This window comes from Myotis yumanensis, unplaced genomic scaffold (assembly GCF_028538775.1).
Source record: "Myotis yumanensis isolate MYYU_CA2020_CCGP unplaced genomic scaffold, mMyoYum1.0.hap1 SCAF_21, whole genome shotgun sequence".
Lineage (NCBI taxonomy): Eukaryota > Metazoa > Chordata > Mammalia > Chiroptera > Vespertilionidae > Myotis > Myotis yumanensis.
This window is the reverse complement of record NW_027223772.1, coordinates 12,042,250-12,065,403: the sequence shown is the minus strand read 5'-3', so window position 1 is coordinate 12,065,403 and position 23,154 is coordinate 12,042,250. Positions and strand designations below refer to the sequence as shown.

At 42.2% G+C, this 23,154-nt stretch overlaps 1 long non-coding RNA gene and 1 other non-coding gene across 2 annotated transcripts; one reads left to right on the top strand and one right to left on the bottom strand.

Moving 5' to 3' along the window:
• The first annotated feature begins 1,015 nt into the window (after positions 1 to 1,015).
• Positions 1,016 to 1,218, top strand: LOC138999038 (small nucleolar RNA SNORA74). Its single transcript, XR_011469305.1, has one exon. It is a non-coding gene; the product is annotated as a small nucleolar RNA SNORA74 (small nucleolar RNA).
• An 8,107-nt stretch (positions 1,219 to 9,325) lies between these two features.
• On the bottom strand, positions 9,326 to 15,275 carry LOC138998785 (uncharacterized). Its single transcript, XR_011469267.1, has 4 exons — positions 14,973 to 15,275; positions 10,763 to 10,844; positions 9,954 to 10,153; positions 9,326 to 9,860 (listed from the first exon to the last, which is right to left on the bottom strand). It is a non-coding gene; the product is annotated as an uncharacterized lncRNA (long non-coding RNA).
• Positions 15,276 to 23,154: the final 7,879 nt, after the last annotated feature.

Sequence of the window (23,154 nt, the reverse complement as noted above, 5' to 3'; positions counted from 1 at the left end):
CTGACCACTCTGTGGTTGGTCCCCTTATCCTTCTGCCTTTTCCCTCCATGAAGGGTCTTCTGTTTCCCTGCCCTGACCCCTCACTCACAGGCATCTGAGGGGCATATGCTCTGGTCTCTCCAGTGTTCATCTCTCCTGCCTCCAGGCCGAGTGTCCACTCTCTGTACCTGAAGCACATTCTCACCTTCTTCATCTGTCTAAATCCTACCCGTGCTCTCAAGACACATCTCAAATATCATTTCAAATGTCAAATCACAAACAGGGGAAGGGGGGTAGGGGGGTGGAGGAAGGGGGGTGGAGGGTGGGGGAGAGGGAGTGGGGGGGTGGGGGTGGGGGATGGGAGGTGGGTGGGTGGGTGGTGTGGGGTATGGGATGTGGGGTGGCGGGTGGGGGTAGGGGTGGGGGGTAAGAGTGGGAGGTGGGGGGGGGTAGTGGTGGGGGATGGGAGCTGGCAGGTCAGGGGTGGGGATGGCAGGTGGGGGCTGAGGGTGTGGGGTGTGGGGTGGCAGGTGGGGGTGGCATGTGGGGAGTAGGAGGTAGGGTTGGTGGGTGACAGGTGGGGGAGGGAGAAGAGGGCATGGGGGGGGATAAATGGGGATGGAAGGAGACTTGAAGGCAGTGAACACAATACAATATACAGATGATGCATTATAGAATTGCACACCCGACCTATGCAATTTTATTAATGAATGTCACACAAATAAGGTTGATTAAAAATAAGTAAAAGGTGGGTCTTTTGAGGTTGATTAGGTCATGAGGGTGGAGCCCTCATGAATAGGATTAATACCCTTTTCAAAGATAGCCCATGCTAGGCTTATCAGGAGATGACTTTATATGTTATATAAATGTCTAACCACTCTTTTGTACACTTGAAACTAATATTGAATGTCATCCCTAACTGAAAAAAAATTAAAGTAGTAAAACAATTTTTAATAAAAATAAAAATACAAATCAGAGTGATCTTTAAAAAATATAAATCAGATCATTTCACTCTGTGCCTAAAAGCCTTAAGCGCTCCAGCAGGGGTCAGCTCTCCAGACAGAATCATGCCTGTGAGGGTGTTACACTGCTGGGAGAGGAATGCCCTGTCTTCTTCCTCCAGTTGCTCCCTTCCCTGTGCTGGTGACGTGTGGCACTGGTACAAGGCAGTACTGTGCTTCCTTGAGAGTGAGCTAAGCATCACTTTGGCTGCTTACTTGTAGTGTGGGAGTAGACACAGAAAAAATAAAGTTAAGCCTTAAAGATTCTAACAGCATTTCGACCCACCAAATGGACCTCTATCCTCCCTTCCCTACACTCCAGCCAGCCTGGCTCATCCAGCCTTGAGGAAAGAAGGCAGGGACAGTGCTGCTCAGGAAGCCAGTGAGCATGCATGTGATCGGAAGTCTGGAGAGAGCTCCTATTCTCTTAGGATAGAAATCGAGGGATGAATCTGCTGAAATCAGCCACCCATGAAGGGACTCTACTTTTCACTACCTGATGAGGGCATCACACCTGCATGATCCTGCCATGCTCTCGCTCCCCTGTGGCATCCCAGGGGACCCATGAATCAGCCACAACAGGAAGCAGCTCTCTGGCCTTTGAGAATCCACAGACCCTCTGCAAAGCCCTTAAGCTCACAGGGCTGATCTCAGACTACAGATCCCAGACATCTTAAATCCTGGGAAGCAGCCTCTTTTGACTTATTCCTTCTCCTCCTACAAACAACACCAGGTCTGTGTCTTCTGTACACTGCTCAAAGATGTGTGAGGACCCAGCAGGTGGCAGCTGGACCTGGTATACCCTGGGACATTTGCTGAGTGGCCTCAGACCCAACACTGACACTGAGCTTGAACCTGCATCAATCTGGTGTACACCACTCACCTCTACCTGGGGACTCCCTGAGCACCTACCTCATGCAACTTGAATGCTTCCAGAGACTCTTTCATTCACTGAGACTAACAGGCACCCAGCAGATGGAGGCAGACAGGGAGGCAGAGCATGGTGTGCTCTGGGACTTTTGCTGACCTGTCCCCAGGCTCAATGCTAGTAAAAGCCAGCTTTGGTGCCCTGCTTGGACCCTCCTGTGCTCACTCAGCCTCCGTAGAGGCTGTCACACATTGTGAATTGCTTTGTAGATGCAAATCGATTGCCCTGGGCCAGTCACATAAAGCATCTGACATTGTTCAGCACCAGAGTCCCTCCCAGGAAGCCCCAGGACCAACAAGCCCAGTGGCAGCTTCCAAGCACATCAGAGCAGGATACAATTAGCCTCACAAGCTGCATATCCAAAGAGAGATCTAGGCAGGCACCAGAACCTGCTGAGATGAAAATCGCTCCACCTGGTCAACACCTGTCAGCAGCTCATACACTGCACTGTAGGCAGGGTACACTGGTCCCAGCCAACTAGCCTGAGCATCGACTCAATACATGCATGGGCCAATAGCCATCAAGAATCAACCACCACAGGAAGGTTCACATAACATACATGGGACATCCCTGGAGCACTCAACTCAGGTGATCAAGAAAACCTTGCCACTGGGATCCACAGGACACCTACTACACAAAGTCACACTACCAAGACTTGGGTTCTAATACAAAGAAACAAGCACACAGAGGCAGCCAAAATGCAAAGAAACATGCCCCGAATTTAAGAACAGGAGACACATCCAGAAAAAATGCTAAATGAAGTGAAGGCAAGCAATATACCAGATACAGGGTGTTTTAAAAAAAATGGTTGTAAGGATGTGAATAGAAGTTAGGCGAAGAATGGATGAAATCAGTGGGAACTTGAAAACTGATAGTAGGCATGAAAAAGAACATTTAAGCCATATAAAAGATCCAGTCAGAAATAAAGAGTACAACCTCTGCAATGAAGAATACACTAGAGGAAATAAATAGTTGGATGAAGCAGAGAATCAAATTAGTGATTTGGAAGAGAAGGTCACAGAAGACAAAAGCAGAAAAAAGAAAAACATGATTTTTAAAAATGAGGACTGTTTAGGGGACTTTTGGGACAACATGAAGCATAACATCCACATTACAGGAGTACAAGAAGGAGAAAAGAAAGATTAAGGGACTACAGCCTATTAAAAGAAATAATGACCGAACACTTCCCTAACCTGGTGAAGGAAAAGACACAAGTACAGGAAGTTCAGAGTCCCAAAGGAGATGAACTCAAACAAACAGGACACCAAGACACATCATAATTAAAATAACAAAGATTAAAGACAGGACATCTTAAAAGCAACAAGATAAAGACAGTCAGTTACCTACAAGGGAGCTCCCATAAGATTGTCAGCTTGTTTCTCAGCAGAAACATACCAAGTCAGTAGGGGTTGGCACAAAATATTCTAAGTAATGAAAAGCTAGGACCTTCAACCAAGACTACTTTACCCAGCAAGGCTGTCATTTAAAATGGATGGAGAAATAAAGAGCTTCGCAGACAAGAAACAGCAAAGAAGTGTGTTACCACCAAACATTAGTATAAGAACTATCAAGAAGGAATAAAAGGGAAACAGAGTTAAAAGAATAAAACATATCTATGAATAATCACTTTAAATGTAAGTGGCTTAACTGCTTCAATTAAAAGGCATGATAGCTGAATCGATAAGAAAAGAAGAACCATAGATATGCAGTCAATAAGAGACCTACCTCAGAATGAAAGATATACAGACAAAAAGCAAGGAGATGGCAAAAGATATTTCATGCAAATACAAACGAAAAGAAAGCTGGGGAGGTAATACCTATAGCTGACAAAATAGACTTTAAAACAAAGGCTATATTGAGCAATAAGGAAGGACACCACATAATGATAAAGGGAGCAATCCAACAAGAGGATATAACCCTTGCAAACATGTATTTCCTCAACATAAGAGCACCTAAATGTGTAAATCAAGTCCTGATGTACATCAATGGAGAGTTAAACAATAATATACTCATAGTAGGGCATTTTAATACCACCTTGGCATCAATGGCTGGATTTTTCCACACAGAAAATCAAGAAGGAAAGAGTAGCCTTAAATAACACACTAGATCAAATGGATTTAATTGGTATCTTCAGAGCATTTCACCCAGAAGCAGTAGAATATACATTCTTTTTAAGTGCACGTACAACATGTTCTAGGATACACCACATGTTAGGACACAAAAACCAGTCTCAGGAAATTTAAGAAGAATGAAATCATATCAGGAATCTTATCAGACCATAACTGTATACAACTGGAAGTCACTGAGAAAAAAACCGATATACAGGTGATCTATTACTTAATTGTACACACCTAAAACCACCCTCCCCCAATAAATTTATTAACAGAGAAATAAAAGCAATGAAAAGCAAAAAAATAAAATAAAAATCTGGAGATACACAGTGGCGAGAATTGCATGTCAATATACGTAATGTATACTTAACTGTGGTTAAAACTCTAAATCTTACATTTATTTGACCACACTAAAAATGAATAATATAGGATTGAAAAAAAAACAGAAAAAGACAAAGATAAATCTGCAAAACATAGAAAGTCTTGGAGGCTAATTAACATGTTACTAAACAATGAATGGTTAACAATGAGATCAAAGACATAATCAAATGATACCTTGAAACACATGGAAATGAGAGGACAACAATCCTAACTCTATGGAACACAGCATAAGCAGTCCTAAGAGGGAAATTCATAACATTACAGGCCTACCTCAAGAAACAAGAAAAATCTGAAATACATCATCTAACTTTACACTTAGAGGAACTAGTGCAAAAAAAAAAAAAAAACAACAAAAAAGACACCACAAAGTGAGAATAATCAATAAATAATAAAGATCAGAGCAGAAATAAACAAAACAGTAAAAAACAAACAAGTGATCAATGAAGCACGGGCCATTGTGTGTCAGTGGTTAGAGCTATGGTCCACGCACCAAAGGATCATGGGTTCGATTCCCAGTCAAAGGCACGTACCTGGGTTGCAGGTTCACCCCTGCCCCCTGTTGAGGTGTGTGTGTGTGAGAGAGACAACCATTTGATGTGTGTGCTTCACATTGATGTCTCTCTCTCTCTCCTCTCTCTCTCTCTCTCTCTCTCTCTCTCTCTCTCTTTCCCCTCCCTCCCTCCCTCCTTCCCTCTTCTCTAAAAAAAAAAAAAAAAAATTCATTGGAAAATATATCCTTGGTGAGGATTAAAATAAAAAAAAACTTCTCAACAAACACAGATGCTGGACTGGATGGCTTCACAGTGTATTTCATCAAACATTCAGAGAAGAACTAATACCTGTTCTCCTCAAACTCATCCAAAACACTCAAGACAAGGGAAGATATCCAAGCTCATTTTATGAGTCCAGCATTATCCTAATCCCCAAACCAGAATAAAACTTTACAAAGAAAGAAAATTATAGGCCAATATCCCTGATGAACATAGATGCTAAAATCCTCAACAAAATATTGGCAAACTGGATCCAGTAATACATTAAAAAGATTACACAACATGATGAAGTGGGATTTATTCCGGGGATGCAAGCTTGGTACAGTATCTGCACATAAAAAACATGATACAGCATAAACAAAATAAGGAATAAAAATCACATGGTTATAACAATAGATGCAGAAAGAGCATTCAACAAAACACCTTTTCATTATAACAACTTGCAGCAAAATGTGAATAGAGGGAATACACCTCAACATAATAAACATCACGTAGATAGAAAGAACGAAAGAAAGAAAGAAAGAAGAAAATGAAAGAAGAAAATGAAAGAAATGAAGGAAGGAAGAAGTTGCAGAAGATACAAATGAGTAAAAGCATATATGGTGTTTAAAGATAGGAAGAATTACCAACATTAAAATGTCCAATGATGTATTTCAGAGAGCTACAACAAATACCACAAAAATTTATATGGAAGTACAAAAAAAAAAACCCCAACACACACACAAACACATACACACACACACACACAAAAACAAAACACAGAAAATAAAACCAAGCCAATAGCCACAGTGATCTTGAGAAAGAACAGCAAAGTTGGAGGAATCATGCTACCTGATAACAAACTATACTAAAAGGCCATAGTAATAAATATAGCATGGTACTGGCATAAAACAGACATATAGATCATTGGAACAGAATAAAAAGCCCAGAAATAAACCCATACATTTATGGTAAATTAATATTTGACAAAGGACACAAGAACATACAATGTGGTAAAGATAGTCCACTCAATAAATGCTATTGGGAAAATTGGACAAGTATGTAGAAAAATAAATGAATGCAGACTACCTTCTTACACCATATTGAAGAATAAACTCAGAATGGATTAAAGAATTGAAAGTAAGATTTGAAACCATAAAAATTCTAGAAGAAAATAAAGGCAATAAATTTTCATAGCAATATTTTTTATTCTGATATCTCTATTTGGGTAAGGGAAGCAAAAGAAAAACTGAACAAATGGGACTACATCAAACTAAAAAGTTATTGCACAGCAAAGGAAACCATCAACAAAATGAAAAGACAACCCATTGAATGGGAGAACATATTTGCCAAGGATACATCTGATAAGGGCTTAATATACAAAATTTGTGAAGAAGTTATAAAACTCAACATCTTAAAAAAATCAATCCAATTTAAAAATGAGCAAAGAACCTAAACAGACACTTCTCCAATGAGGACCTGCAGATGAGTATTACACAAATAAAAAGATGCAGAGCATCACTAATCATTACAGAAATAGAAATTAAAATCACAGTGAGGTATCACCTCACATCTGTCAGAATGGCTATCATCAATAAATCAATAAACATCAAGTGCTGGTGAATATGTGTAGAAAAGGGAACTCTCCTGTACTCTGGGTGGGAATGCAGATTGGTGCAACCATTATGGAAAGCAGTATGAAGTTACCTCAAAAATTAAAAAGAGAACTGCTTTATGACCTAGCATTTCCACTTCTGAGAATATAACTGCAGAAACCTGAAACACTGATCTGAAAGGATATATGCAGCCCTATGTTCATTGCAGCATTATTTCCGTTAGCAAAGATTTCACAGCAGCCCAAGTGCCCAGCAGCAGATTAGTGGAGAAAAAGCTGTGGTACATTAACAGAACGGAATACTACTCACCCACCCACACACACAGGAAACGAAGGAAATCTTAACTTTTGCAACAGCATGGATGGAGCTGGTGAGTATTATGCTAAGTGAAGTGAAGTAAGCCAGTCAGAGAAATACAAGTTCCTTATGGTTTCACTTATATGTGGAATCTAGTGAACAAAATAAACTACAATCAAAATAGAAACAGGCTCATAGATATAGAAAACTGACTGACAGCTGTCAGAGGGGAGGGAGGTTGGGGGACTAGGTGAAAAAGGTGAAGGGATTAAGCAAAGAAAAAAACTCATAGACACAGACAGCAGTTTGGTGATTATCAGGGAGAAAGGGGTGTGGGGAGAAGAGGGTTTAGAAAGGATAAATTGTGATGGAAGGAGACCTGACCTGGGGGCAGGGGGGAGGGTGGTGAGACACAGAAATCAACATACAGATGATGTATTATAGAACTGTATACCTGAAAGCTACATGATTTCATTACCAATCTCACCCCAATAAATTCAATTTAGAAAAATAGGCCATTGTGACACATGCTACAACCTGGATGGACCCTGCAGACGTGATGCTCAGTGAAGCAAGCCAGTCACAAAAGGACAAATATTGTGTGATTCCACTCACCTGAGGTCCCTAGAGCCGTCAGAGTCATAGAGACAGAGGTAAGAGGGAGGGGACCAGGGATGGGGGAGTGGATGCAGAGTTGTTGTTTAGTGGGGACAGAGCTTCAGTTGGAGAAGATGAGAACAGTGATGGAGATGATGGTGGTGACGGCAGCACAACAATATGAATGTACTTAACACCACTGGACTGCGCCCTGAAAAATAGTTAAAATGGTAAATTTCATTGTGTATATTTTACTGTGATAAAGATATACCAAAAAAAAAAAAAAAAATAGAAGGCACTGTCCTGGGTGCGGGAGAATTGGGTAGAGCTGTTCTCCATCTGCCCTACATGGGTGGTTGGGTCACTGTCAAAATCCTGGTTGTGAGATTTTTATAAGATATTATTGAGAGCCAAAACCGGTTTGGCTCAGTGGATGGAGCATCGGCCTGCGGACTGAGGGGTCCCAGGGTGGATTCCGGTCAAGGGCATGTGCCTGGGTTGCGGGCGCGTCCCCAGTGGGGGATGTGAGGGAGGCAGCTGATCGATGTTTCTAGCTCTCTGTCTCTCTCCCTTCCTCTCTGTGAAAAATCAATAAAATATATATTTTTTTAAAAAAAGATATTATTGAGAGAAACCGGGTCAGATTACATGGGCCACCTCTGCATTCTCTCTTACAAATAATGTCAATCTACAATTATATTTTTAAAAGGCTAAAAAATAAAAGGGGTGGCCCAGATTTGGTTGTCTTGCCCCAGAGAATCTGGTCCAAGCAGGTCCAGTTGGGGTCTGGGCTGAGTATAAGGAATTGGCCACGGGCACTGGTAGTCAGTGGGATTGAGGGCCACCATCCAGACCAGTGACCTCCACAGCTATGTTCTCATCCCTTCACGGAGCTTCCACAGCCTTTAAGACAGCTGCTGTGTCTCAGCCACTGCTAATGCGATCGATCCGGAGAACAGCTCCTTCGCTGTACCACCTGGTTTCTTAAAGGAGCTTCAAACCTTTTAACCATCTCACAAAACACAACAGAGGCAGCACAGTCCTCCCACAGTGACCCTCTGCTTCATTAAACCACATCCACCAAGTGACAAGGATGGGCCTTTTGTGCCATTCCAGGAACGCTGGGCCAGGGTCCCATCGACAGAGCAGATCCACTTCTCGGTGTCTTGGCTGGGTCCTGGGCCCAGGGCCCAGGAGTGACGCTACCCAAGAACAAGGATGAAGGAAGGGAGCATTGCCGTTGCAAGCATGTGCCTTTGAATCATCTACAGGTCTCAACTGCAGAAAAGATACTTATGCTCCGTTAAAGGTCAGGAAGGATAAATGATTTCTCTCTGTGTACTCGGCAGAGTGGTGCTCAAAATTAAGGTAAAAATAATACCTTGTCTTCATATGCTCTCTCCTTCCAGAGATGGCTCCAATTTGCCTGTCAACTTGACTGCGAGATGGAAGAAGGAATGCTGGTGAGTGAAATCAACACATCCCATTTTTAAGGGTTAACCCAGTGGTCGGCAAACTGCGGCTTGCGAGCCACATGCGGCTCTTTGGCCCCTTGAGTATGGCTCTTCCACAAAATACCACGTGCAGGCGCGCACGTACAGTGCGATTGAAACTTCGTGGCCCATGTGCAGAAGTCAGTATTTTGTGGAAGAGCCACACTCAAGGGGCCAAAGAGCCGCATGTGGCTCTCGAGCCGCAGTTTGCCGACCACTGGGTTAAAAGAAGATGAGAGACAGAGTGTCACTCATCAAAGGTCCGACACCTTACTCTGTGGTCCAGTCAGGGAGGTTCTAATTGTTCATCAAAGACTGTATCATTAGGGTAATAATGTGGGCTGTCATGAAGAACTTTTCAGTGTCTGAACCCAATAAAATCTTGCTCCTTGTGGTCCATGATGTGGGCCAGGGAGCCACCAAAGCTCATCCTCTCCATACAGTGACTCAGGGCTCCAGGGCTCCTCTGGCTTGTGGATTCAGCTGGCAATGAGCACAGACCAATGGTGTAGAGGTTGGACAGAGTGGTGGTGTCAGGATGGCCTGGGAGGAGCCACTCATGGCTGTCCTTGCCTCTGGCCAGACCTGACTCACTTGGTGAGAGAGGCTCAGAAATGCAGAACAGCACAAACTCCTTGCATCTTGGCACATAGGACAGCACATTCACTCTCTTGTTCCTGTACCTGTGCAGCCAGCCAACTCAGTCACCTTCAGAAAGAACATGCAGAGAGAATAATAAAATAAAAGTACCTCATGCCAATCCACATAGCACTTCAAAGTACTAAGAGGAAAAAAACTCACTGTCCATGCATTTCTACAGAAAGGTTACTTGCTGTCCAGACCCATTTTCTCCCTTCCTTTTCTTCTTCTCAAAAGAACCGAAGATATCATTCTGGAGCCACCGAGATGGAGCAGGTCAATGGCTAGCTGTCCACCCAATGATGACAACCATGGTCTCAGAGAGAATAGTAACTGCGGACTCCAGAGAGAGCAGCAGTGGGCTGAGTGGGGAGAGAAGTGAGAACTTGACAAGTGACCAGCACGGTGGTGAGCTGATTTGTCTTGAAGGCAGTGAGTCTTAGCCCTGTTCTGTGAGCAGGACGGCAATGACTCAGAGGACTGGACCGGGGGCCTGTTGGAGCCAGAGTGGGGGCTGCCCTGGATCCTCCCCCTCTTCTTTCCTGGCCTGGCTCTTAAGCCATGGCCGGGGCATAGCCCTTCAAATGCTGAGGAAAAACCCATCTCTGGTGAGGACCTGGGAAAATGGGGCCTGGACTCCAAAGTATTGGGGGGACTCCTGCTTATTTTTCTTATTTTTCTCTTGCCAGTTTTCCCCGAAAACTATCGTGTTATATGAAGCTTCCACACAGCTCATGGCGGGAGAGGAGTCTAAGATTCTGAGAGAACCAGAGCTTCTAGCAGAAGGACCGGGAAGGTGGCTGAGATCCAGGGGTAGAGGAGCTATGGGTGAGCTGGACCCTCACAGAGCACATCCCAGAGGCCAGCATAGGCTCTGCGCACACTGATGCTGAGGTCACCCCCAGAGCTTCCTAGACACAAGTGAGGTCTGAACTTTATAGGCCCCACAGCCTTACAGTGTGGGCTCTCACCTCTGCCACTCAGTGGTGGGAAGACAGACTGTGGAGCTTGTCCGGTAGGGGCAGCACATCCATCACCAGCCTCATGTGAAGTCTGGAGGGAGAACGGAACTGCATGTGAACAGGCACAAGGGTCAAGTGCAAGAGGCCAGGGCAGTAGAGCCCCAGCTGCAGACCCACCACACCCTGCACTTCAGTTCCAAGTACAGCTCTTTTTTGCAATAGTAAGAATTGTAGGTTTGACTTTGAAGAAAAAAGACCTCAAATTACATTAGAGATTTCCATTTTGGTTTGTCACATGTTCAATGGATGTTAGCTGAACCCAATGTGGTAATCATTTCACAGTGTAGGTAAATCAAACCATCCTGCTGTCTGCCTTAAACTTATACAGTGGTGTATATCAATTATTTCTCAATAAAGCTGGGAAAAATAAACAGTGCCTTAATAAATGGGAAAAAAAAGTGGTTATAGATGCAGTGAAATGCATACACAATAACTAAAGAAAACAAATCAAAATACACACATAACAAATAGTATCATCTTGCCCTGGAGGCATGCTCAGTGGTTGAGCATTGATGTATGAACCAGGAGGTCATGCATAGAGTCCCTGTCAGGGCACATACCCTGATTGTGGGCTCCAACCCCAGTAGGAGGTGTGTAGGATGCAGCTAATGAATGATTCTTTCTCATCATTGATGTTACTATCTCTCTCCCCCTCTCCTTTCCTCTCTGAAATCAATAGAAATTATATTTAAAAAATAAATAGTATCACCTCAAAAAGGTATTTGGATATATAAATTTACCTAAGACAAACAGAAATACTTTGAAATGTTGACAGTGGTTAACCCTGGATAATGGAGAGAAGTGGTTTCTTTTACCTCATATATTTCTTGTAAATTTCTACTAATGATCCTGTATTGTTTTGATAATGAGAACAAATCTTCTAAAAAAACATTTAAATAACTATTTTTGGTTTAAAATGCATTTTGCACCCATGTTCAGTGACCATCCACTCATCTTTGAGAAACTTAAAAAGTGCTTTGGGTGTGAAATATCCTTTAAACTGCATTCTTGCACGCTAACAGCCCCTGAATGAGAACACGTGGCTTTGGAGATGCTGGGTCTGCTTGGAAAAAATAATGGGGCAGGGGCTGGGGCGCAGTAGGGGAAGGGGCAGATCAGGAACCCTGAAGAGAGAGGCTCCTAGGCAGGATGCCTCAGTATCCACAGCACAGGCTGTATTTGAAGAATTCCTCATTGGAAGGCTGATATCTACAGTAAAGGTTCAGATCTGATCAATTTTAGGCATGAGCCATAGCTAATTTTCTTTTAGAATGGTTTTTGCTGTTCTTATTGCAAACCTATATATATAAAAAGCTAATATGCTTAATGTCCAACCGTCTGACCAGTCGCTATGATGCGCACTGACCACCAGGGGGAGATGCTCAATGCTGGAACTGCCTTGACGTGAACTGGCAATTTACAGAAAACCTGGAACCCACAAGTAACACTCAGCTTCCCCCAAGTGGGACACAGGCCCTGCCACCACCTTGAAGCGACACCCCACCAAATAGCAGCCAACACTGCCGAGACCCCATGGCGCAAAGCCCACAGCCCAGCCCAGCACAGAAATGATGGCTGTGGGCGCCAGGTAATGATGTCACATAGGACACCCGGCTTCCTCTCCCTGGTGACTAGCCTCCTTGGAGTTTCTTCATCCCACTTGCTTTATAGCCAAGTGAAAACATTTTACAGTTTAACCAAATGTCTGTGAAACGTTTTCACGTGCCTCATCTCATTTCATCCAAACAGAACTCCTGGAGTAGGTAGATAGGAGACTTGGTAGAATCCTATTTTCTTTCAATTAGCCGGAAAATGGAGATTTAGAATGTTTAGAAACTTGGCCCAGCTGAAAAGAAATAAGAAATGGTAGAACTTGAAAATGACTCCAGGTTTTCTCACTACACAGAATATAGTCAAACAGTGCTACAGTTAAATAGTTCACCCTTTGTACTCCCTGTATTTTCTACAATAATAATCTGCTTCGTATTGATATTTACTGCTGTGTTGCTGACAATATCCTGAAAGAAAAGTTGGGGTGCTTCACTGGGCTGGAAAAAGTTTAGCTAAATCAGAAAGCAGGTCTAATTAAGCAAGTTTGTCAACATACAGTGGGGCCTTGACTTACGAGTTTAATTCCTTCGGAGACTGAGCTCCTTAAGGAGCTCGTTAACTCAAATTACTCTGTCAACTCAAAGCAAAAAATCGGCGGAGAGACAGCTGGTATCTCAAAAAACTCGTTAGTCGGGACACTCGTAAGTCAAGGCCCCACTGTATGTATAAAGCTCTCAGTGGTGCCAGTCATACCCATGTGTTTCAATCTGTCATTGTTGATGATGAGTTTGGTTGACTGTGATCAGAATGCACACTCTGATTTCAGGCCTTTGAAACAGCGATGGTCTATAATTGTAAATGTTTCCTATGCACTTCAAGTGAACTAGTGCTCTCCATCTGTGGGGTGTGATTCTCTAAAAGTGTCAGGTCCAGTTGCTGAGAGCTAGTCTAAATCTCCTACACTCCATTGTTTTCTGCTTGTTGTTTTGAGATCAATCACCCTTTCAAGGTAGGATTTGGCAAATGCCTTGAGGGGAGATTGCAGGCAGATGTGGTGGCTACTTCCCTGTGGTTTCTGCCTCTCTGAGGTTCTGTTCCTCAAATGCCCAGCTGCTTGGGCACCTTGAATTTCAAACTCTGTTTCATCCTTTGTCCCACGGAATGACCACTTCCTACTTGAACTTCATTCCTATGTGCTCTTCACTATAATCATGATCACCATACTTGGACATGATGAATGACCGATAAATGTTATTATTCCTTTTTAATAATCAGCCTCTCCCCTCCATGGAGGGTTCCCTGTTCCCTCTCCTCCATGCCCTGTCCCCTCCATGTAGGGTTCTGTCTCCTCCCTGCCCTTCTCCCTTAAAGTGGGCTTCCCTTTCCCCCCTGCCTGCCCCCTCAAAGTGAGGTTCCCTGTCCCCCTGCCTGCCCCCTCCATGGAGGGTACCTTCTCCTCCCTGCCCCTCCCCCTCAAAGTTGGGATCCCTGTCCCCCTGCCCTGCCTCCTCCATGGATAATTCTGACTCCTCTCTGCCCTGCTCTCTCAAAGTGGGGTTCCCTTTCCTCCTGCCCTCCCCCCTGCATGGAGGATTGCCTGTCCAACTGCCCTGTCCCCTCCATAGAGGGTTCCCTGTTTCCCCTCTCCTCCGTGCCCTGCCCCCTCTAATTGGGGTTCTCTTTCCTGCTGCCCTCCCCCTGCATGGAGGGTTTCCTGTCCCCACTATGGGGTCCTTCCCAGTGGGGTTCCCTGTCCCCCAGCTCTGACCCCTCTATGAAAGGTTCCCTGTCCACACTGTCCTGCCCCCTGCCTGGAGGGTCCCTTCTCCTAGACACACAATGTCAGGGCCTGGAATAAGCTCTGCCCCTGTCCATTCCCTTCCTTCAGCTCTCCTCTCCACCCTCCCCCGCTCCCCCCCTCAATGCATACAGACACACACACACACACACACACACACACACACTCTGTTTGACCAGGTAGTTAACTTTCTGGGGACTACAGATCTGTCTTGTCCCCCGGCTTGAGACAAGTCCTGGAGAAGCAGGACCCCTCACTGTCTGGCTTAATAGACAGGGGGCCCTGCTGGGGTCTGGCTGGAACTCTGTCCCCAGCTGCCTCCTGTCAGTACAGCAGCCAGCACTCATCCAGGTCCAGGGAGCACACGCAACCTGCACCCGAATGACGGGGGACCAGCTGCCCACAGAGAAGGAGCCCACACTTGGGCTCTTGGTCTCGCACGGGGGCTCTTGGTCCCAGGTGGCGGCTTGATGGAGCCTCTCCACTCTCCTGCTTTCTCCCATTACCCGGGGCTCACCAAGTCCCAATCCTTCAGGATAGTGACTCCTTGGCTGCCCCCACAGAGCAAGGCCCAGAGAAACCCCAATCCTCCAAGTGTTTTAAATACCTGACAAGCCCAAGTTCACCCTTGGAATGAACCCTTCACGCCCACCACAGCCACCACCACGTGGGACACTCCAGGCCGGGCCCCTGGGAAGTGCCAGATAGGCTGGAACCCGCACTCAGTTGCAAGGGGAGGGGGCGGAGGGAGGAGGTTTAACAGGGCTTTTAGGCGGGAGGCGCTGGGCAGGTGAGCAGGAGGGCACTCACCTTGGTGACATGGAGGAAGGTGGCCTGGCCCAGCACTGCCCCTCACCAGCTTCAGCTCCAGTTCCTCCCTCAGATTAGCAAGAGGATCCAGGCCACACGCGGGAGAGGAGCGCCTGCAGGATGGTGGCCTGGATTCCAGGCTGATGCACTTGGTCTGGCAGCGGGGCGGCATCCACACCAGCACGCCTCGGCCTCCAAAGGCTCCTCCAGCTCCTCTGCCCGCGGGACCCTGGCGGACTCGGGCGAGGCAGCGGCGCGAGCCAGGAAGCCCAGCGGGTCCTGTGACTCCAAGTCCCTCCAGGCTAGTCCCCCTCACCCACGTGGACGCCTGTGGCCAGATCTGCCAGGCTGGCCTGCCAGGCGCATTGGCCGCTGCAGCGCCACCTGGTGGGGCCTCTGCGCAGTACCAGGAGGCCATCCTTTGCTCAGTAGTGTGGGTTACCTCATCCAGCCAGCATTGCTTACTGACAGTCTGTCCCTGCAGAATAATGTCAACACAGGACACTTCTGCGTTTTGACCAAGTCAGTGTCGAGAGCCAGAATTTTTCATGAGGTCACTGGTTTGGTCATCATGATGTAGAATATCTGATCTTCTGACTTATTTTATTAAATGTTTTCTATTAAAGAAGGATATAATTTTTTGTAGATGTTAGAAAGGAGGGTATGTCAATATATTGCGTGTATACCAGGTGTCAGCAATTTATAGTCAGTGGGTGAGATCTGGCCTATTGCCTGTTTATATATGTCCCATGAGATAATAATAATTTTTATTCACTTTTTAAAAGTTAGAAAACAATGAAAAGAATATTTTTGATACATAAACATCATATGAAATTAACATTTTGGTGTCCATAATTAATGTTTGGTGTCCATAATTACTGTTTGACTGGAAGGCAGACATGTACATTCATTTACATATTGTCTTTGGCTACTTTCATGTTACAATGGCCAATGTGAGTAGTTATGACCAAGATGGTATTGTCTACAGAGCCCAAACCATTTACTACCAAAGCCTTTACACAGGAAGTTTGCAGAGCCTTGTCCTTCACCGAGTAGATGAAGGCCATGTGCGTTATTATTAGCTCTGTATTTGGATTTCAAATGATTTTAAATGTCACATATTGCACATTTTAAAATCAACAAAATATGCCTAGCTAGTGTTGCTCAATGGTTGAGCATCAACCAATGAACCAGGAAGGCACAGTGCTCTGAAACCCAGTCATTTGCCTGGGTTGCAGGCTCAATCCCCAGTGTGAGGTGTGCAGGAGGCAGTGGATCAATGATTCTCTCTCATCATTGATGTTTCTCTCTCTCTATCTCCCTTCCTCTCTGAAGTAAAAAAAATAGTTAAAAAATAATAAATAAAATCAACAAAATATGGTAAATATTCACCAGTAAAGGAATACATACATAGTTCTGAAATACTTATATGAATAAATATTACAGGGCAGTTAAAATCAATAAAGAACTATTTGTCTCAAAGTAGATACATTTTAAAATTTATGATAATATAAACAAAAGAAGTTCCAGAATATTACATAAAATATACCTGTATATAAATCCAGAAAGAACTAATACCACATAGGGTTGATTGATATCTATCTATAATAATAAGAGCATAATATGCTAATTAGACTGAACATCCTTCCAGACGAGCTTCTGGACAAAGCCAGGGCTACAAGGGATGCTCGGGTCCCGGGTGCCTGACAGCGGTCAGGGGGCGGGGGGGTGGGGGGGAAGGTAGGAAGCCCGGATCTCTGGTCCCAGAGGGAAGCTGGTGCTGGCAGCTGGGGGAAGGAAGGCCTACTCTTGCATGAATTTCATGTATCGGTCCTCTAGTATATGTAATAAATGATTAAAAACCTAAATTAGAGTAATGATTAGAAAATTTATAATGGAAATATAAAGAGAGAAATTGGACTGAAAAATTATACAGAGTATTACTGTATTGTATTATTTCTTTATTATTGTATTATGTTTATTTTTTATAATCCTCGCCTGATGATATGTTTATTGATTTTAGAGGGAGAGAAAGAAAGAGAGTGAGGGGCAGAGGGAGAGAGAGAAACATCTATGTGAGAGAGAATCATTGAACACTGCCTTCTATATGTGCCATGACTGGGGATTGAGCCTGCACCTTTTTGGTATATGGGACGATGCTCCAACCAACTGAGCTACCCAGCCTTAGAGTTTCATTATTTATTAAAAAATGAAAATAGAAAGAAAGAGGGCAAGATATGATCTCTGTTTTTTCTACACTGTTTATTCTACATCTACTAGATGTTTTCTGTACCATAAATATAACTTATCATAAAAAAGGAAGGCAACATGGCCATGGAAGTATTTATTTTTATTTGTTGACAAGAGAAATGTGAATGGTGTAAATGCAGATCAAATCTGCACATACCACCAAAAAATAAATAAAATTGATGGTAATCAATTGATTGGATTCTGATAACTTATCAGAGAGTCACCAAATTATGACTAGCTTATCCTAAAAGAAAAATAAATAACAGCCAATAGCTTTTAAGGAATACACACTAGATATATTAGTTCTTCTAATGCAACAGGGAACTGTTCCAAGGCTAATGTCAGACATTGAAACCAAATAAAAACTGAGCTTCCTTATAAAAACTTTATTGTTCCCAATAATTACAGATCACAAGATAGTTGCTGCTCATTACTTGCATATGGCTAAATAAATTCCAGTAACTAGCTATGGGATTAGCTTTCCAATGTTTAATAATTTACCTTATTTATCTCAGGGAGTTTGAGGTTTGGCCATTCTGCCTTGTTTCACAAAGTACATTGAGCCTCATTTCATTGCCCTTTTCCAATTATTTCTGCTAAGCTTAGGATGAGCCCAAAGAACTAAAGTAGCATCCTGGATATTTGGTTAACATGCCCCAAAGGTGTGTGCTTTAGGGATAAATCTCCAATAAAATATGTTCAAGGCCATTTCAAGGATGAACCAAACTTCCAGGAACTCTTCACATTTCACCATTCTTGGAAAAAGATATCCTTGATGCCTAAAAGTGATCATTTCCCAATTGTACTAATTCTAGGAACAACCATATGAAGCCTTATCTGCAAATAGTAATATTGTTGGACTCGGAAGATAACAAGGTCCCTCTGTTGTTTAAAAGCCTCCCTGTGTCCCAATCAAAAGAGTGACTCTATATTCTTAGTGTTTTTCTAAACACTTACTGTCCCCTGCAATTCATTTGCCCTGTGTGATGACTGTCTTTTACCCACACCGGTCTTTAAACTTGTAGATAATTTATATAATCTACCAGATGACTCTTATGATTTATTAACGTTCTGAAGTTACAAGAAAAAATACTTGCTTATACTTGCTAATACATCTTAGTTCCCAATATTTCAGAAGGAATATTCTAAAAGACCACAAGATGGGGGTATTCCTGCATACAAGCAAATGCTCTAAGTGGTGCACTGAGCTCCCAAGTTTCAAGTTCTGCTTTGTTTATGTTTGTTTGTTTGTTTGTTATTTTAATTTCTTTATTGATTAAGTTATTACCTATGTGTCCTTATCCCTACATTACCCCTCCCATCCCCCCCCCCGCCCCCACTCATGCCCTCACCCCGTGTTGCCTGTGTCCATTGATTAGGCCTATATGCATGCATGTAAGTCCTTTGGTTGATCTCTCCCCCTTACCCCCACCCTCCCCTACCTTCCCTCTGAGGTTTGATGGTCTGATAGATGTTTCTTTGTCTCTGGATCTGTTTTTGTTCATCAGTTTATGTTGTTCATTTTATGTACCACAGTCCCTAGTGGTCTAGTGGTTAGGATTCAGCACTCGCAAGTTCTGCTTTGACCAATAAGGTAGTCATTACCCACATGTGGCTAATTTAAAATGAAGTAAAAGGAGAAATCACACTCCTAAGTTGCACTAACCATGTATCAAGAGCTCAATAGCCATATGTGGCTACTGGCAACTCTACTGAACAGTGCAAAATAAAACATTTCTATTCTCACAGGATTTTCTAGTGATTTTAAAATTAGTTTTCTTTAATTTAAAAAAATGTAGAAAGTAAATCATATCAAGCACCATCTCAGATCACAATGGCATAAAACTAGAAATCAACTACAATAAAAACTATTAAAAAAATCAAACACCTGTAGGCTAAGTAGCATGCTACTAAACAATGACTGGGTTATCAGAGAGATCAAAGAAGAAATAAAAAGCATCATGGCAACAAACGACAATGAAAACACAACAATCCAAAATCTATGGGACACAGTGAAAGCAGTCTTGAGAGGGAAGTTCATAGCTCTACAGGCCTGCCTCAAAAAACAAGAAACAATGGTAATAAATTATCTAACCTTACAACTCAAAGAGTTAGAAAGAGAGCAACAAGAAAAGCCCAGTGTAAGGAGAAGGAAGGAAATAATAAAGATCAGAGTGGAGATAGACAACATAGAGACGAAAAAAACAATACAAAAGATCAACAAACCAAGAGCTGGTTATTTGAAAGATTAAACAAGATTGATGAACCTCTAGCCAGGCTCACCAAGAAGCAGAGAGAGGACCCAAATAAACAAAATCAGAAATGAAAGAGGTGAAATAACAACCAATCCCACAGAAATACAATTATGAAAAAATACTATGAACAACCCTATTCCAACAAAATTCTATGGACAACCTAGATGAAATGGACATATTCTTAGAAAACTACAAGCTCCCAAAACTCAACCAAGAAGAGTCAAAAAACTTGAATAGGTTGATAACTACCTAAGAAATTGAAACAGTGATCAAAAAATCTTCCAGCAAACAAAAGCCCTGGTCCGGACGAATTTACAGGGGAGTTCTACCAAGTATTCAAAGAAGAACTAAAACCTATCCTCCTCAGACTATTCCAAAAAATTCAAGAGCAACGCACATTTCCAAGCTCTTTCTATGAAGCCAGCATAAGCCTAATTCCAAAACCAGATAAAGACACCACAAAAAAAGAGAACTACAGGCCAATATCCTTGATGAACATAGAATCTAAAATACTCAACAAAATCCTAGCAAATCGGATTCAGCAATACATTAGAAAGATCATACACCATGACCAAGTGGGATTGATTCCAGGGATGCAAGGATGGTTCAATATCTGCAAATCAATAAATGTGATACATCACATAAACAAACTGAAAGACAAAAATCACATAAACATATCAATTAATGCAGAAAAAGCATTTGACAAAATCCAACACCCTTTCTTGATAAAAACTCTCAGCAAAGTGGGAATAGAGGGATCATACCTCAACATAATAAAAACCCTATATGACAAACCTACAGCCAATATCATACTCAATGGGCAAAAACTAAATCCATTTCCCCTAAGAACAGGAACAACACAAGAATGCCCACTTTCACTACTCCTGTTTGACACAGTACTAGAAGTACTAGCCATAGTGATCAGACAATAAGAAAAAATAAAAGGCATCTAAATTGGGGGAGAAGAGGTAAAACTGTCCTTATTTGCAGACGACAAGATATTATACATAGAAAAGCCCAAAGACTCCATCAAAAAACTACTAGACCTAATCAATGAATTTGGCAATGTAGCAGGATACAAAATTAACACCCAGAATTCTATGGCCTTTTTATACACCAATAATGAACTCACAGAAAGAGAAATGAAAAAAAAAAAACAATCCCATTTACCATTGCACCAAAAAAAATTAAGATACCTAGGAATAAACTTAACCAAGGACGTAAAAGACCTATACTCGGATAATTACAGGACATTGAAAAAAGAGATAGAGGAAGACATAAACAAATGGAAGAACATACTATGTTCATGGATTGGTAGAATCAACATCATTAAAATGTCCATACTACCTAAAGCAATCTATAGATTCAATGCAATGCCTATTAAAATACCAATGGCATATGTCAAAGATCTAGAACAAACTCTCCAAAAATTCATCTGGAATAAAATAAGACCCCGAATAGCCACAGCTATCCTGAGAAAGAACAATAAAGTTGGAGGGATCACAATACCAGACATCAAACTATATTACCAAGCCACGGTTCTCAAAACTGCCTGGTACTGGCACAAGAACAGACATATAGACCAATGGAACAGAATAGAGGACCCAGAAATTAACCCAAGCCATTATACTCAATTAATATTCGACAAGGAGCAAGAGTATACAATGGAGTCAAAACAACCTCTTTAATAAATGGTGCTGGGAAATTTGGTCAGATACATGCAAAAAAATGAACCTAGATCACCAACTTACACCATAAACAAAAACAAACTCCAAATGGCTAAAGGACTTGAATGTAAGACCAGAAACCATAAAAATCCTACAAGACTCCATAGGCAGCAAAATTGCAGATATATGTCGTAGGAATATCTTTATAGACACAGAAACTAGGGCAAGAGAGACTAAGGAGAAAATAAACAGATGGGATTACATCAAAATAAAAAGCTGCTGCACAGCAAAAGAAACCATCAACAAAACAACAAGAAAGCCCAATGCATGGGAGAACGTATTTGCCAATGTTATCTCCGATAAGGGTTTAATCTCCAACATTTACAGGGAACTCATACAACTCAACAAAAGGAAAATAAACAATCCAATCAAAAAATGGGCAAAAATGGACTCTAAATAGAGTCTTTTTGAAAGAGGACACTCAGAAAGCCAAGAGACACATGAAAACATGCTGAAAGCCACTAATCATCCAAGAGATGCAAATCAAAACGACAATGAGGTACCACCTCACACCTGTCAGAATGGCTATCATCAACAAATCAACAAATGAGAAGTGTTGGAGAGGATGCCGAGAAAAAGGATCCCTCCTTCACTGCTGGTGGGAATGCGGACTGGTGCAGCCACTGTGGGAAACAGTATGGCGTTTCCTCAAAAATTTAAAAATGGAACTGCCATTTGACCCAGGAATACCACTTCTAGGAATATATCCCAAGAAAATAGAAACACCAGTCAGAAAGGATACATGCATCCCTATGTTCATAGCAGCAAAATTTACAATAGCCAAGATTTGGAAACAGCCTAAATGCCCATCAACAGATGAGTGGATTAGAACACTATGGTACATCTACACAATGAAATATTATGCTGCTATAACAAAGAAGGAATTCTTACCCTTTGCAGCAGCATGGATGGAACTGGAGAACATTATGCTAAGTGAAATAAGCCAGGAGTGAAAGAAAAACACCACATGATCTCACTCATTTATGGATAATAAAGAACATTATAACCTGATGAACAAAAAGATAGATTCAGAGGCAGAAAAGCATGGAACAGACTGTCAAATTACGGTGGGGAGGCTGGGGAATGTTTGGGGTGGGGGAGGTAAGAGATCAACCGAAGGACTTGTATGCATGCATATAAGCATAACCAATGGACACAAAACACTGGGGGGCGGGGGGTGAGGGCATGTGGGGGGGGGGGTTAGGGGAGGCCAGGGGAAAGTCAATGGGGAAAAAAAGGAGACATATGTACTACTATCTGTAATACTTTAAACAATAAAATAAAATTTAAAAAAATAAAAATAAAATAAAAATTGCATTGAGAATATAAATAAACAAATAAATAAATAGTCAAAGGGTAGATTCAAAATTGTGAATTTTATATCTGAACTGATGGGTTTATGTACAGTAATGATATTTTATAAATTATTCTATCAGTTTTTTTGCATATCTGTATATGACTTGTTCTTACACATTTTTGTCAGGTGTGAATGTTACTATCTTTATATAATATATATATATATATATATATATATATATATATATTAATAGTTATTACTAAAATAGATGAACTCAATAAATTTGTCACTGTATCAATGAAAAAAACCAACTACCATTTATTATGGAAATACCAACCTTGTTGCTTAGAACCTGCCTGGATCTTTTCCTTGGGTCATCTCTGCCATCTTTCTGAGGAAAAAACAGTTTTGGGTTCATTCTGTAGCATCCGTAAAGAGATTTAAACTTAGCCCAAAATTATCTAAAATCCAAAATCAAAGGGTGCGCACGTTTTGTCTTAAGCTAGCTTTCTCTCTTTACGAGTACAGAATCCCAGATGCATCCCTTAAATTCTGCAAAATTTTACCGGAAAATAAAAAACATAGGGGAAATGAGATTTTTCTAATAATACTCTTGGGAGTGGGCGTCCATTTTACAGGATCACCATGTGTCT